This window comes from Lissotriton vulgaris, chromosome 2_1 (assembly GCF_964263255.1).
Source record: "Lissotriton vulgaris chromosome 2_1, aLisVul1.2, whole genome shotgun sequence".
Lineage (NCBI taxonomy): Eukaryota > Metazoa > Chordata > Amphibia > Caudata > Salamandridae > Lissotriton > Lissotriton vulgaris.
The window spans coordinates 1,087,643,014-1,087,661,430 of NC_141687.1; positions in this window are offsets into that span (position 1 = coordinate 1,087,643,014).

Below are 18,417 nucleotides of genomic sequence, written 5' to 3' on the forward strand. Positions count from 1 at the left end.
GGGACAACAATTGATTATAAGAAACAACTATATTCTAATCTGTCGCTGAGACCCTTAGGCTGGCAGGCATCAAGTCTCTTAATCCACACTGTTTCCCTTTGAAGGAGTAATTTCTTGTTGTCAACGCCTGTTCTCAGTGGAACATCCTCCAATACAAGGAACCTCAGTTGACTCACGTTATGCTGGTGTGTAGTAAAGTGAGCGGCCAAAGGTGCTTTGGTTGTTTTGTTTCTGATAGTGCTTTTATGTTCGGTCAAGCGAACTTTGATCTTTCGTTCAGTTTTGCCTACATAAGGCAGTCCGCAGGGACACTTGAGTAGATACACTACGTTCCTGGAGTCACAAGTGGCGTTGGTCCGTAGTTTAATGGCTTTCCCTGATGATGGATGGTTTAAGATGTTACCTGGAATTATGTTGTGGCAATGACTGCAGTTGAGGCACGGTTTAGTGCCTGAGTAGTTTGTGGAAGGATCAACAGGTTCGGTCTCAAGAATATTTTTGATGTTTTTAGCCCTCTGATAAGCAAAAAGTGGTCTGATGTTAAAAATGCCCTGAAAGTCTGGTTCAAAACGGATCATATCACAACTCTTAAGGATAATGTTCTTGATGGCCTTACTTCTGGTCGAATATTTGGAAACAAAGACAGGTCTCTGTTCACCGGTCAGTTTGATATCTGTAGTTAGGAGCTCTGACCGCGTTTTTTTGGCCACACGGTTTTTGGGTGCTTGTAGTGTAACCTCAGGATATTTCCTATCTCTGTACCTCTGAAGTATTTTTTCTTCCGATCTTTCATAGGCTTCTGGTTCTGAACAAATCCTTTTTGCCCTTAAAAGCTGAGAGTACGGCAAGTGCGTTTTGAGTGGGGTGGGATGGCAGCTGGTAAACATTAAGGCATTATTCCAATCCGTAGCTTTGACGAATAAGTTAGTTGTGAGTTTATTATCCAGTAATGTAACCTGTACATCCAGAAATGGTAAACTGTGTGTACTGATGGTATGAGTGAACTTTATATGATCATCCAGAGAGTTTATGTGTTTCAGGAATTCAGAAATTTCATCAGGTTGCCCGATCCAGATGAGAAAAATATCATCTATGTACCTCCATAGGGTAAGAATGTTATTGATCCATTTGTTGTGACTCAATATGTGGTCTAGTTCCATCCGGTGCATGAACAGGTTCGCATAGCTGGGAGCAGCACAATTTCCAATTGATGTTCCGACAAGTTGAAGATAGTACTCATTGTTGAATGAAAAGTAACTGTGGTACAAGGTAAATTGTATGAGTTCAAGTATCAGAACTTTCAAAGCGTCATCAATCGGATGGTTGAATAAGAAAGATTCTATGGCTTCCATGCCCCTATTGTGTGGAATCGATGTGTACAGAGCACATACGTCAATGGTTATCAAGGTGTATAGTTTATCAGGTTCAATGATGACTTGTTGAAGACGGTTCAGAAAGTCTGTTGTGTCACGTAAGTAAGTTGACATGGATGTGACGATGTCTTGTAAATATAGATCAATGAACTTGCCAGTGGGCTCATGGATAGAGTTTTTTGTTGAAACTATAGGACGAAACGGTGGATGATGTAAATCCTTATGAATTTTAGGAAGCATATGTATGCTGGGACATTTTGGATGAGATTGTGTAAGATACTTGTAATCCTTATCAGTAATCGTTCCCATTGTTAAAGCTTTGTCCAGAATGACTTTGAGCGTATTGGCAAAGGCTCCAGTTGGATCATTTGGTAGTTTCATATATAGATTCTTGTCACTAACGTGGTCATTTACGCTAGTGTGATAGAAATCACTGTCCATGGCGACAAGTGCACCGCCCTTATCAGCTTTACAGCAAGTGATTTCCGGATTGTTGACTATTTGGTTGAGTGCTCTCGATTCCTTGAGTTTGAAGTTGTTGTACTTGGTATTGGGTTTTTTGAAGTTTTCTCTGATGGAATTCAAGGTGATGGTTTCAAAAGAGTCAAATATTTTGTGACTAACTGGAGCCACAAATGTGCTTTTGCTTCTTAGATCTTTGCACGCATGTTGTATAGGTGTACTTGTGGGGGGGCACACATTGGTAAAGAAGTGTCGGAGTCTCAAGGTCCGCATGAATTTGTATAGGCTTATCTCAGTTTCCAGTTCAGAGGTGTTATAGGTTGGAACAAAAGTGGTTCCACGTTTGAGCGTAGACAGTTGTAGTTGAGATAAGTTTGTTTTAGATATGTTGATCACGAGGGTTTTTTGCTCCTGGTGGCCTGAGCGATCGGTGTTGTTTTTTCTTTTTGAGCTTCTGCTCCGCCTGGTTCGACGTTGACAGTTTGGCCTGTTTCTAAAAAAGGAACACCAGAAGTTGAGGCCGCAGTTCGGGGAACATTGTCAGATGGTTTCGGTGGTATGATATTCCTGGGTGGTCTTCCATGGTTGGTACTGCCTCTTTGTGAAGTGGAACCATCGGTTGAACTCCCTTCGTCGGAAGACGGATTACTGTATGGTTTTTGTTGTCTACGTTGGGCATAGACTTCTGCCCATCTATAAACCTCCCCCAGTTTATAGTCCATGGTGTCACGTTTGTATTTTCTGATTTTTCTATCGTTTATCTCTTTAGTATACCTGTCGAGTTGAATGTTGATGTCAGCAAGAGCTTTATCGAGATCATATTTGGGCATGTTGTTTTCAAGATTACGTGAAATTTGTGCGATTTCTTTGTCCAAATCGTCGATGACCTTTGAGAGTTCTTCAACTATGAGAAGAATCAAATCCAGTGAACAACGGTTAAGGATGGCGTACCATCGTTCCGTGAATTTCAGGTTGTTCCGACAGAGAGTTGGCTTCAAGGCTATTCGTAATCCTCTAGGGATGCGTTGATCTTTGTGGTATTTAATTAATTATGCGTGCAAAGATCTAAGAAGCAAAAGCACATTTGTGGCTCCAGTTAGTCACAAAATATTTGACTCTTTTGAAACCATCACCTTGAATTCCATCAGAGAAAACTTCAAAAAACCCAATACCAAGTACAACAACTTCAAACTCAAGGAATCGAGAGCACTCAACCAAATAGTCAACAATCCGGAAATCACTTGCTGTAAAGCTGATAAGGGCGGTGCACTTGTCGTCATGGACAGTGATTTCTATCACACTAGCGTAAATGACCACGTTAGTGACAAGAATCTATATATGAAACTACCAAATGATCCAACTGGAGCCTTTGCCAATACGCTCAAAGTCATTCTGGACAAAGCTTTAACAATGGGAACGATTACTGATAAGGATTACAAGTATCTTACACAATCTCATCCAAAATGTCCCAGCATACATATGCTTCCTAAAATTCATAAGGATTTACATCATCCACCGTTTCGTCCTATAGTTTCAACAAAAAACTCTATCCATGAGCCCACTGGCAAGTTCATTGATCTATATTTACAAGACATCGTCACATCCATGTCAACTTACTTACGTGACACAACAGACTTTCTGAACCGTCTTCAACAAGTCATCATTGAACCTGATAAACTATACACCTTGGTAACCATTGACGTATGTGCTCTGTACACATCGATTCCACACAATAGGGGCATGGAGGCCATAGAATCTTTCTTACTCAACCATCCGATTGATGACGCTTTGAAAGTTCTGATACTTGAACTCATACAATTTACCTTGTACCACAGTTACTTTTCATTCAACAATGAGTACTATCTTCAACTTGTCGGAACATCAATGGGAAATTGTGCTGCTCCCAGCTATCAAACCTGTTCATGCACCGGATGGAACTAGACCACATATTGAGTCACAACAAATGGATCAATAACATTCTTACCCTATGGAGGTACATAGATGATATTTTTCTCATCTGGATCGGGCAACCTGATGAAATTTCTGAATTCCTGAAACACATAAACTCTCTGGATGATCATATAAAGTTCACTCATACCATCAGTCCACACAGTTTACCATTTCTGGATGTACAGGTTACATTACTGGATAATAAACTCACAACTAACTTATTCGTCAAAGCTACGGATAGGAATAATGCCTTAATGTTTACCAGCTGCCATCCCACCCCACTCAAAACGCACTTGCCGTACTCTCAGCTTTTAAGGGCAAAAAGGATTTGTTCAGAAGCCTATGAAAGATCGGAAGAAAAAATACTTCAGAGGTACAGAGATAGGAAATATCCTGAGGTTACACTACAAGCAGCCAAAAACCGTGTGGCCAAAAAAACGCGGTCAGAGCTCCTAACTACACACATCAAACTGACCGGTGAACAGAGACCTGTCTTTGTTTCCAAATATTCGACCAGAAGTAAGGCCATCAAGAACATTATCCTTAAGAGTTGGGATATGATCCGTTTTGAACCAGACTTTCAGGGCATTTTTAACATCAGACCCCTTTTTGCTTATCAGAGGGCTAAAAACATCAAAAATATTCTTGAGACCGAACCTGTTGATCCTTCCACAAACTACTCAGGCACTAAACCGTGCCTCAACTGCAGTCATTGCCACAACATAATTCCAGGTAACATCTTAAACCATCCATCATCAGGGAAAGCCATTAAACTACGGACCAACGCCACTTGTGACTCCAGGAACGTAGTGTATCTACTCAAGTGTCCCTGCGGACTGCCTTATGTAGGCAAAACTGAACGAAAGATCAAAGTTCGCTTGATCGAACATAAAAGCACTATCAGAAACAAAACAACCAAAGCACCTTTGGCCGCTCACTTTACTACACACCAGCATAACGTGAGTCAACTGAGGTTCCTTGTATTGGAGGTTGTCCCACTGAGAACAGGCGTTGACAACAAGAAATTACTCCTTCAAAGGGAAACAGTGTGGATTAAGAGACTTGATGCCTGCCAGCCTAAGGGTCTCAACGACAGATTAGAATATAGTTGTTTCTTATAATCAATTGTTGTCCCAATATACATACATTCGTGTCTTTTTTTCTTGAATTCACATATTAGTATTCTATTCTTTTGTCGCTTCTCTGTCTAATATTCAACCCCTTATTACTCCATGTTCTACAACCCCACTGCCTAGCTGTTACCATGTTTCCTTTCTGTTACGTAGTTTTTATGGCCATCACCTCTCTTTTAATCTTTGGCCCCCTCTCGGTCATCACTCTTTGGGTTTAATTTTTTTCCCCTAACTTTTGGCTTTTGTGGTTACTCACTTGTTCACTTCTCTTTCCCTGACTATCATGATCTTTTTCAAACGTGCTTATTCTTTTTGACATTCAACACGGTTTCATTTTTATGTGTATGGTGTTATCCACAGTGATTGCATATTATGATTGACCATTCCAAGATGGCCGCCATCATAGATTCCGAGGGTTTGTTTACATTTGTAAATGCTCATCTATCCATTGACTTCAGATTTTGCTATTGTGTTACAGCATTAGGCCACGGCCAGCATGAGGTTTTGCACAATATAGAGGAATTTATGGCATGTTCATCGCGTTCACTGAAACCCACGGAAGTCCGTCATTTATTTTTAGTATTACAGCAACCTATTTACTTCCGCGTTCACCAGCACATTTACTAACCCTCGGCAACCCGGCGCTCCGTGTGTTGCTGCACTGAACTACTGGTAAGCCCACACTCGTTCGATTGTCACGCTTAAAGGTTGCTCTTTCTATAATGCATGCCGCCATGGTATATCGTACACGTTAGATGGTTTCGCCTTTCAACTATTGATTTCAAGTCCAGCATGCACGCAATGGTTCGTTTTGGTTCTATCATTTTCACCATCGACTCGGTTATTTTTCTTTCTCGTTTGAGGTCGTTTTTAAGTTTATCAGGCACGTCATGGGTGCTTTTGTTTCACTTTTTCCACCATGGATACGGTACTTTCCTTCACCTCCTCCATTTCCCTCCAGTGCTGATAAATGCATGTGTGGCACAATTCCCATTTTTTCGTAAATTTTTTGAATGCTACATTCACCTCGTGGTTGCGAGCTCCCCTTCCTGACACCAATTTTTTTACTTGCAGATCTCTTGCTATCCCCTGACGAAGGGCCCCGCCCGAAATGCATAGGGATGATGCATTGATCAATGGATGTTGTTAATTAATATATTTGACGCATCACTTTACAAAAGAGTTACTATGAAGATACAATATGTAACCTACCAATTAAATGAACTTTCCAAAAAGATTACTATCGATTACACTTGCTTGATCCGTATGAAATTTTATTGATGAAATTATAATCCAGGAGTTCTATCTCCGAACGGAGTGCCTTCGGAAACAGTGCAAGCAGTTCTTGCACTCCTTCCTTTTTTCAGTTCAAGCAACAGTCCTTACCGGCCGGAAGGGACTATTTCCGGGCACCCTAAAAGACCAACAACTCAGTATACTTTATTTACATCGATGAACATTTCTTACCACGAGTGCCGCCATCTCCACATCATTTTTGATTGTCAACGTACCTCTGGCCAAGTTTGGCGGGCACCGAATCTTAAACCATGTCTTATGAAGAAATTGCTAGCACCACAGCCAATCGGGCTGATACATTTGGATTCACCCAAGAAGAAACTAACCGCATTTATGCTTTGATTCAGGAAGTAGACCCATCTTCCACGAGCACCTTTTCCAACCCAAGTATGTTGAGACAACTACTCTATACTTCTAAGAGAATCATTAACCAACGTTTACACGCTGGAACTTTAATTAGATACCACAAAGATCAACGCATCCCTAGAGGATTACGAATAGCCTTGAAGCCAACTCTCTGTCGGAACAACCCAAAATTCATGGAACGATGGAACGCCATCCTTAACCGTTGTTCACTGGATTTGATTCTTCTCATAGTTGAAGAACTCTCAAAGGTCATCGACGATTTGGACAAAGAAATCGCACAAATTTCACGTAATCTTGAAAACAACATGCCCAAAGATGATCTCGATAAAGCTCTTGCTGACATCAACATTCAACTCGACAGGTATACTAAAGAGATAAACGATAGAAAAATCAGAAAATACAAACGTGACACCATGGACTATAAACTGCGGGAGGTTTATAGTTGGGCAGAAGTCTATGCCCAACGTAGACAACAAAAACCATACAGCAATCCGTCTTCCGACGAAGGGAGTTCAACCGATGGTACCACTTCACAAAGAGGCAGTACCAACCATGGAAGACCACCCAGGAATATCATACCACCGAAACCATCTGACAATGTTCCCCAAACTGCGGCCTCAACTTCTGGTGTTCCTTTTTTAGAAACAGGCCAAACTGTCAACGTCGAACCAGGCGGAGCAGAAGCTCAAAAAGAAAAAACAACACCGATCGCTCAGGCCACCAGGAGCAAAAAACCCTCGTGATCAACATATCTAAAACAAACTTATCTCAACTACAACTGTCTACGCTCGAACGTGGAACCACTTTTGTTCCAACCTATAACACCTCTGAACTGGAAACTGAGATAAGCCTATACAAATTCATGCGGACCTTGAGACTCCAACACTTCTTTACCAATGTGTGCCCCCCCACAAGTACACCTATACAACATGCGTGCAAAGATCTAAGAAGCAAAAGCACATTTGTGGCTCCAGTTAGTCACAAAATATTTGACTCTTTTGAAACCATCACCTTGAATTCCATCAGAGAAAACTTCAAAAAACCCAATACCAAGTACAACGTTTTCAAACTCAAGGAATCGAGAGCACTCAACCAAATAGTCAACAATCCGGAAATCACTTGCTGTAAAGCTGATAAGGGCGGTGCACTTGTCGTCATGGACAGTGATTTCTATCACACTAGCGTAAATGACCACGTTAGTGACAAGAATCTATATATGAAACTACCAAATGATCCAACTGGAGCCTTTGCCAATACGCTCAAAGTCATTCTGGACAAAGCTTTAACAATGGGAACGATTACTGATAAGGATTACAAGTATCTTACACAATCTCATCCAAAATGTCCCAGCATACATATGCTTCCTAAAATTCATAAGGATTTACATCATCCACCGTTTCGTCCTATAGTTTCAACAAAAAACTCTATCCATGAGCCCACTGGCAAGTTCATTGATCTATATTTACAAGACATCGTCACATCCATGTCAACTTACTTACGTGACACAACAGACTTTCTGAACCGTCTTCAACAAGTCATCATTGAACCTGATAAACTATACACCTTGGTAACCATTGACGTATGTGCTCTGTACACATCGATTCCACACAATAGGGGCATGGAGGCCATAGAATCTTTCTTACTCAACCATCCGATTGATGACGCTTTGAAAGTTCTGATACTTGAACTCATACAATTTACCTTGTACCACAGTTACTTTTCATTCAACAATGAGTACTATCTTCAACTTGTCGGAACATCAATGGGAAATTGTGCTGCTCCCAGCTATGCGAACCTGTTCATGCACCGGATGGAACTAGACCAAATATTGAGTCACAACAAATGGATCAATAACATTCTTACCCTATGGAGGTACATAGATGATATTTTTCTCATCTGGATCGGGCAACCTGATGAAATTTCTGAATTCCTGAAACACATAAACTCTCTGGATGATCATATAAAGTTCACTCATACCATCAGTCCACACAGTTTACCATTTCTGGATGTACAGGTTACATTACTGGATAATAAACTCACAACTAACTTATTCGTCAAAGCTACGGATAGGAATAATGCCTTAATGTTTACCAGCTGCCATCCCACCCCACTCAAAACGCACTTGCCGTACTCTCAGCTTTTAAGGGCAAAAAGGATTTGTTCAGAACCAGAAGCCTATGAAAGATCGGAAGAAAAAATACTTCAGAGGTACAGAGATAGGAAATATCCTGAGGTTACACTACAAGCAGCCAAAAACCGTGTGGCCAAAAAAACGCGGTCAGAGCTCCTAACTACACACATCAAACTGACCGGTGAACAGAGACCTGTCTTTGTTTCCAAATATTCGACCAGAAGTAAGGCCATCAAGAACATTATCCTTAAGAGTTGGGATATGATCCGTTTTGAACCAGACTTTCAGGGCATTTTTAACATCAGACCACTTTTTGCTTATCAGAGTGTTAAAAACATCAAAAATATTCTTGAGACCGAACCTGTTGATCCTTCCACAAACTACTCAGGCACTTAACCGTGCCTCAACTGCAGTCATTGCCACAACATAATTCCAGGTAACATCTTAAACCATCCATCATCAGGGAAAGCCATTAAACTACGGACCAACGCCACTTGTGACTCCAGGAACGTAGTGTATCTACTCAAGTGTCCCTGCGGACTGCCTTATGTAGGCAAAACTGAACGAAAGATCAAAGTTCGCTTGACCGAACATAAAAGCACTGTCAGAAACAAAACAACCAAAGCACCTTTGGCCGCTCACTTTACTACACACCAGCATAACGTGAGTCAACTGAGGTTCCTTGTATTGGAGGTTGTCCCACTGAGAACAGGCGTTGACAACAAGAAATTACTCCTTCAAAGGGAAACAGTGTGGATTAAGAGACTTGATGCCTGCCAGCCTAAGGGTCTCAACGACAGATTACAATATAGTTGTTTCTTATAATCAATTGTTGTCCCAATATACATACATTCGTGTCTTTTTTTCTTGAATTCACATATTAGTATTCTATTCTTTTGTCGCTTCTCTGTCTAATATTCAACCCCTTATTACTCCATGTTCTACACCCCCACTGCCTAGCTGTTACCATGTTTCCTTTCTGTTACGTAGTTTTTATGGCCATCACCTCTCTTTTACTCTTTGGCCCCCTCTCGGTCATCACTCTTTGGGTTAAATTTTTTTCCCCTAACTTTTGGCTTTTGTGGTTACTCACTTGTTCGCTTCTCTTTCCCTGACTATCATGATCTTTTTCAAACGTGCTTATTCTTTTTGACATTCAACACGGTTTCATTTTTATGTGTATGGTGTTATCCACAGTGATTGCATATTATGATTGACCATTCCAAGATGGCCGCCATCATAGATTCCGAGGGTTTGTTTACATTTGTAAATGCTCATCTATCCATTGACTTCAGATTTTGCTATTGTGTTGCAGCATTAGGCCACGGCCAGCATGAGGTTTTGCACAATATAGAGGAATTTATGGCATGTTCATCGCGTTCACTAAAACCCACGGAAGTCCGTCATTTATTTTTAGTATTACAGCCACCTATTTACTTCCGCGTTCACCAGCACGTTTACTAACCCTCGGCAACCCGGCGCTCCGTGTGTTGCTGCACTGAACTACTGGTAAGCCCACACTCGTTCGAGTGTCACGCTTAAAGGTTGCTCTTTCTATAATGCATGCCGCCATGGTATATCGTACACGTTAGATGGTTTCGCCTTTCGACTATTGATTTCAAGTCCAGCATTCACGCAATGGTTCGTTTTGGTTCTATCATTTTCACCATCGACTCGGTTATTTTTCTTTCTCGTTTGAGGTCGTTTTTAAGTTTATCAGGCACGTCATGGGTGCTTTTGTTTCACTTTTTCCACCATGGATACGGTACTTTCCTTCACCTCCTCCATTTCCCTCCAGTGCTGATAAATGCATGTGTGGCACAATTCCCATTTTTTCGTTAATTTTTTGAATGCTACATTCACCTCGTGGTTGCGAGCTCCCCTTCCTGACACCAATTTATTTACTTGCAGATCGCTTGCTATCCCCTGACGAAGGGCCCCGCCCGAAATGCATAGGGATGATGCATTGATCAATGGATGTTGTTAATTAATATATTTGACGCATCACTTTACAAAAGAGTTACTATGAAGATATAATATGTAACCTACCAATTAAATGAACTTTCCAAAAAGATTACTATCGATTATACTTGCTTGATCCGTATGAAATTTTATTGATGAAATTATAATCCAGGAGTTCTATCTCCGAACGGAGTGCCTTCGGAAACAGTGCAAGCAGTCCATTTAGAGTAAATCAGCTCACCCCTCAAGAAGATATCATGTATCATAACAGAGTCAAGCAATGACAATATTCAGAACTCTTTCCTGTCATAAGAACTCATCTGGGATTACTGATCTATGGTATATAGAATAGGCCCATACAGGGCTAAATATTTGATAAAACAGGGGCTTTAACACCAGTAAGCCAAGCCCATACAGGGCGAGACAAAAACAAAGTATAGGAGTGCACAGATACATACAACCTTCTGAAATCATTGATATATCAATAAAGGATGTCTGTGCACCATAACATCCTATTGTAATGAATGACAGACTTTGTAAAAAATGAACCCTGTTATTTTTTCTTTTTAATAATGCGCGAGCACTTTATTGTCACCATTTCCCCAATGTAAATACTGTTTTATTGTGTAAAGATGAAATGTACAAACTGCACACTACAAGATGGCCGCCGATAAGACCTTGGCGAGCTTTTAGTCCTTTCTTTATGTTTAAGGAGGGAATGGGATATAATGGTGTAACATACGAAAAAATGGCTGACACTGACGAAGCCCAACGGGTGAAACGTGTTTGTCAATGGGCAGGGTGGTCTGCCAAATAAATCATCTTTGATAAAGACACTGACTTGGAGTGCCGTCTACTCTTCACACCCGATGAATCTGGAGTGAGTGGCGACATATATATATATATATATATATATATATATATATATATATATATATATATATTACCTACTGGCGGTCGCCAGTAGGTATATATAGTTAGGATTTTTTCCCTATGGGATTTCTGAAAATTCTATGCCTAATAACTTTTGCGTTTGTGGACGGAATTGGCTGAAATTTTCAGGAAAATGGCACATTTTGTTTCTGAGCAGCCCTTGAAAATTTGGGGGGGTTTTGTGGAGGGGGGGCCGAGAAAAAAGGGGGGTCCCAAAACGCCTTTTTCCCATGTTAATTTCCATAGGGCGGTTGGACTCACTTTTAGCCCGAACGGCTGAATGGATTTTCACGAAACTTGGCAAAATTGTAGGGACTGTTAGCCCGATGTGCCTTTGCTAGGTCTCAATATATGTGCTTCCTTGGATTTTGAGAAATTAACGTTTAAATCAAGATATATATCTGTAACAGCGCTCCGGGCAGCTATCCGGTTAGCGAACCTTTCGCGTATCGGAACTTTGCGATGAGAAGCTGATTGGCCCTCCGGTGTCTGTTAACATTCTAAACAGTCCGGAGCGGCCGCCATCTTGTCTCTCGGTAGGATCGAGAGACAAGAGGAGGTCAAAACAAAGGGGGAAATTACCATAAGGGGGCATAGTAGATCCTCGTTGACCCCCTAGGTTTTATGTGGAGGTTTTAAAAGGGCCTAGGAGGGTCCAAAAAAAAAAAAAAAGTTCGCGAACCCGAAAGTGTATTGGGCAGCGAACTTTATGGATAAAAGAATGAAAGACTTTTCTAATGCTGTATGTTAATTGTTTGTTGTTTTTCTTGTTTTTTTTTGTTTTCTTTTTTTTAAAGTGTTTTTTTTATTTTGATTCTTTTTCATAATTTATTAAACTTTCTAACATTTCAGTGTCTGAAATGTCATTATTTTCTTGAAATATTGTTTGCAATCTGTGAGGTTGCAAAATGTCCTCATTTGCAAGGAGGACATCTACTGCTTGGACACATTGCAGCAGTTCATTATCCAAGCTTTCATCCATAAATTCCATGTCAATTTGTTCAATTAATTCTTGGCTGCTCTCTTGCAGGTCCATCTCAAAAGAAACTTGCTGCTCGCCTTCCATTTTGCCTGAAATTTGGATTAAAAAAAAATATATTAGTAGAGATAGGGCACTGTTGGGATTAATTTTAGATAGGCAGTTTTTATCAGTGAATTTATCTTTTGGCAGTGTATAGTATGAGAGTGGAAATAGGACTATAAAAAAGTGTATGTGATTTAACCAAGACAAGCCTTACTCCATTGATAACTATAACAGAGAAGTCTATCTAAATACATTACTACTACAGAGGGATAGTGTATATCTAGCAGAAAAAGTCTACTATATTAAGTTATAGTGCACAATATATTAAATTATAACTTACCTTCACAAAGAAGTTGAAGTTTTTTGAAGCTATTGAAATAGGAGGTACAACAAGAAGTAGTAGTCAAAATGGCTGTGTTTCCTTCTCTCCCTTTATATATATACAGGTATATAACCAATCAAATGTCAGGTAATAAAAGTAGAAAATGAAAGTAACATTTTCATTGGTTGTCAATTCCAACAATTCAGATGTGTTTTGTGAAGTAATTTACCTCACGGTACTTGGAGAGGTCTACAGGCTAAATGGCTAAATGGAATTTCAATGAAATTTGTGAGAATGGAAGGGATTGTTATGTAGTATGAGCTAATCTATATTTGGTGAGAGTGTCTCTAGTCGTTTTTCTGTAAATTACTTTCCCGCCTTTTTTTAGGACCGCTTTCCGGAAAGCGGCCCGGTTAGCGAACCTTAAGCGTCACGGGAGTCCACCATTTTGTGTTTCGGTCGCATTAAGATACAAGATGGAGGGCAAATAATGTTTAGAATGGGTAGAAGGGGTCATGGTAGACTTATCTTGACCCCCTAGGTTTTCTGAGCGTGGCTGAGGAGGCTTATATGTGCGGAAAAAAAACTTTTTTTAAAAAAATCCGCGAGGTTAGCTTTCGGTTAGCGAACCGGGTAGCGCTCCGGGGAGCGAATTTTGTGGAAAATTAGTGAAAAAAGTTAGAGAAAAATAATAATTGTGAGTGATCAGATGTAGGGTAGCTCTGAGAAGAGCTTTTGGGTTTATGGTACATTTAGGTACTTATAAGTAGGTACCAATGCACAGTCTTAAATTCAGAATGAAAATTCTGTTGCCCTCATCTGAGAAGTGAACTCCATCTCCTCTGTAGATATCTTGCATGTAGTAACGCAAGTTATTGTTGTACAGAGAGCCCATTCCATGGTCTCTCATGTAAGCTGAAACAGATTTGTTTACATGCTTCCTCGCTTTCTCAATTTGTGGACAAAATTGGTTGGACCACCTCCATTTCTGTCTTTGGCATATATTGGAATATACCAAGGCAGTTTGAGGAAAAAGTGCCATTAATTGCTCAAAGGTGTCCTTTAAAAGCATTTCCAGACCTACCCCTGTCAAAGTGCCCAAATCATTACCTCCACAGTGCACTATTAACAGGTCAGGTTTTGGCAAATGCATAAAGGTTTTCACCAATGGTATCAATTGGTGACATTTTAATCCTCTTTGGCCCAACCACTTAATTTCCACATCTTGTAAATTGAGGTTAGGTAAATTTCTGCTCTCAGCATACCTTTGAGCCCAGTGGATGTAACTATGTCCAACAATCCAGACCTTAAACATGGTGGGAGAAGGTTGTTCTGCAGTCAGATGAAGTGTGGTAATGAAAGGGCAGTTGAAACAGTAGGAGTTTCTAAAGAAAAAAAACTGTGGATTTACAATGCTAATGATTCATTAGCAGTGATTGGTGCTTTTCCATTTCTGAAAACAGAAAGTTAGGGTGCATGGATGTGTTCTTTGAAAGATGTCATTTGAATGGTCAAGGAAGAAACATTTATTGAAAGATTGCTCTGGATACGCAGGTGCACTGAGAGTTCAGAGTTCAATTGAAACATTGTTGTGTGAATTTGCAAACATGAGAGGTCTTCCAGGAGGTGGTTGCTATGGAAACAAGGGAGAGAGGGCAGAGGGGGGAAGGGTTTTGATTTGAAAAAAGTGAGGGAAGAGGTATGATTGGCTAATATGAGAGATATGTGAAATGAATATCTGTATTTCTGTGCTTTCAATAGCTGCAGCCTTTGGAGTGCATCCTTTTTCTTCTGCTGAAGACAATTTGGTGTATTTCTGAGACTGTTTTCAAAACTCAAACAATATTTGCTAAGGTGAGAAAAGATTTATTTAAATTAGATAGAGAATAGTATGATTTAAGGAGAAAATGATGAAGAAAGCTGTGTTTTTAAAATGTGGTTTTGTCTCTAGTGATATAGTAATAGAATTAGTTTTATAGAGAAATTGTAATTGCATATTTGGTTTAACATTCTGGCATGCAGTAACACAAGTTATTGTGGTACATGGAGCCCATTCCATGGTTTGTTATGTAAGCTGAAACAGATATGTTGTTTTTAAAAACGATTTAAGAAATCAATTACATTTCTGGATATGTACTGCTAGAGCTTCATAGGTTGTTTTGAGCCATATTTATAAGGTATTTGAGTGTCTAAGATGTTATGTTTTCCTTTTAAAATGTAAAGTGTTCCTCATGGGGCAAGTGTCTTGTAAATACGCTCCCACTTGTGCTTGGCAAATTTAGATTTTGATTATGGGAGTTACCTAGCCATGTTAATAGTGTCCCAAAAATGGTGCTAGGGAATTGCAGAAAACACTTTCATGTGTCTCAAGGACATTTTTAGTCATTTCTTCATGAATGCAGGTATACAATTGATTTATATGCTGTGTTTAAAAACGAATTTTGAAATCAATTAAATTTCAGGATATGTACTGTTAGAGCTTCATAGGTTGTTTGGGGTCATATTTAGAAGGCATTTTAGTGTCTTTGATGTTATTTTTCCCTTTTTAAATGGAAAGCGTTCCTCATGGGGCCCGGAGCAGTTCTTAGCCATGTTATTTAATAGGAAGTGGATAACATGGCTAAGAGCATTTGCTGGAAAATGCATGAATATTGCTGACTTTTCTGCGATGTTATGTTTACCTTTTTAAATGGAAAGTGTTCCTCTTGGGGCAAGTGTCTTGTAAATACGCTCCCACTTGCGCTTGGCAAATTTAGATTTTGATTATGGGAGTTACCTAGCCAAGTTAATAGTGTCCCAAAAATGGTGCTAGGGCATTCCAGAAAACACTTTCATGTGTCTCAAGGACATTTTTAGTCATTTCTTCATGAATGCAGGTATACAATTGATTTATATGCTGTGTTTAAAAACGAATTTTGAAATCAATTAAATTTCAGGATATGTACTGTTAGAGCTTCATAGGTTGTTTGGGGTCATATTTAGAAGGCATTTTAGTGTCTTTGATGTTATTTTTCCCTTTTTAAATGGAAAGCGTTCCTCATGGGGCCCTGAGCAGTTCTTAGCCATGTTATTTAATAGGAAGTGGATAACATGGCTAAGAGCATTTGCTGGAAAATGCATGAATATCGCTGACTTTTCTGCGATATTCATGCATTGCGGCCGTTTTTTTTCGCATTTGCGAGCAGTTCTTAGCCATGTTATCCAATGGGAGGTGGATAACATGGCTAAGAGCATTTGCTGGATAATGCATGAATATCGTTGACTTTTCAGCGATATTCATGCATTGCGGCTGTTTTTAATCGCATTTGTGATAAACAATTACATTTCTTCATATGTACTTTTAGAGCTTCATAGGTTGTTTGGGGCTATATTTAGAAGGCATTTTAGTGTCTTTGATGTTATGTTTACCTTTCTAAATGGAAAGCGTTCCTCTTGGGGCAAGTGTCTTGTAAATACGCTCCCACTTGCGCTTGGCAAATTTAAATTTTGATTATGGGAGTTACCTAGCCATGTTAATAGTGTCTCAAAAATGGTGCTAGGGCATTCCAGAAAACACAATCATGTGTCTCAAGGACATTTTTAGTCATTTCTTCATGAATGCAGGTATACAATTGATTTATATGCTGTGTTTAAAAACGAATTTTGAAATCAATTAAATTTCAGGATATGTACTGTTAGAGCTTCATAGGTTGTTTGGGGTCATATTTAGAAGGCATTTTAGTGTTTTTGATGTTATTTTTCCCTTTTTAAATGGAAAGCGTTCCTCATGAGCCCTTGAGCAGTTCTTAGCCATGTTATTTAATAGGAAGTGGATAACATGGCTAAGAGCATTTGCTGGAAAATGTATGAATATCGCTGATTTTTCTGCGATATTCATGCATTGCGGCCGTTTTTTTTCACATTTGCAAGCACTTCTTAGCCATGTTATCCAATGGGAGGTGGATATCATGGCTAAGAGCATTTGCTTCAAAGGTTGTTTGGGGTTATACACCATTTTTGGGAAATTATTAACATGCCTATCTAACTCCCATAATCAAAATCTAAATTTGCCAATCGCAGGTGGGAGCGTATTTACAATAAATTTGCACCATGAACAACGTAAAATAGCATACTAGACACTCAAATGCCTTATAAATATGACCCAAAACATCTTATGAAGCACTAGTAGTGCATATTTCCAGAAATGTATTGGTTTTCATTTAATGATTTACTTCATTGGTAGGCCTTCACATGTTTTTTTACCTTGGTTTTTTTCAGTGATAATCTTATCTGCAACCATGTGTTGGCCTCACCTCAAATAAACAAAACAGGTGATGGACTGAATGTGGATCAATGACACACATTCACCCCAGTCTAAAGATCTGGGCCTAAACAAATCTTTAGATAGGCTACATCTTATCGTCATCCTGAATTAATGATTTAAAATATTAGGGAGTGATTTATGAGTGTTGTATGCCTGTTTTGTACCATTGAGTGTCATTTTTGTGATGCAGTGCTGGTGGAAAATATTTGCTATGTTAAATAATTAGTACGGCATTAAGTTTTAGATGACTGTTATTTATTTACTGTTTGGTAATAGTGGTTAATAACATTTTATATTATATTTTTCCACAGATTCAACTGCAGATTCTTTCATAGTTTGTAAAATGCCTTCCAAAAGTAGAATAAGAAAGGCTAGAAAACGTCAAAGACAGCAGGATGATGTTTTATTGCAGCAGTCCTCTTCCCCAAATACTTGTCAAAACACCAAGAAAGGTCCGGGTAAGAGCACGAAATCATTCTTAAGAAATATTTGTAGTAAAAAAAGTTTTGTTCAAAAAAATGTTTCAGTTCACAAAAAGAAAAGTAATTTAAATGGAAAGGAGAGACCCATCACAAATGTTACTGGTAGAGGAAGAGATAACTCTGTGCATGATAGTAGAAGGAAACAACAGTTTAGGGACATTCGAAATCGAATGTTCCGTAATAGGATATTAGTTAATTTATTGAAAAATATTAAAAAGAAAGGCCAACAGAAAGCGGCATTTTATAAGAAGAAGAAAAATGTAGAGAAAATTATTGATCATGCTTTTGAAATTAAGCGAAAGTTGTTTATTTTGGTAATCAATAGAATTAGGAAACTAAGCAAGGTAATTTCTGATTTCAAAACAAAAAGTAGATGGAAAAGAGTAGTAAATCGTACTAACTTTTGTGAAGTTTTTTCCGGAGAATGGATGCATAGTTCAAGTTCTGAGGCATTTTTTAATGAGGAGACTTATTTTCAGGATAATGATTTGGTGCATGCAGTTGACATCAGTGGTCGAGCTTATGAAGTGAAGGATGGTTGTCCAGTTGAAAAAGAACAACTTGTGACAACAGAGACAGAAGAGGCGCTAAGTGATGAGGTTTTAGGAAGACGTCCTAAGGGTCCTGTGTACATTTGGAAGTGTAGTTCTATTTGCAGTGTGCGACAGGTTTCCATCAAT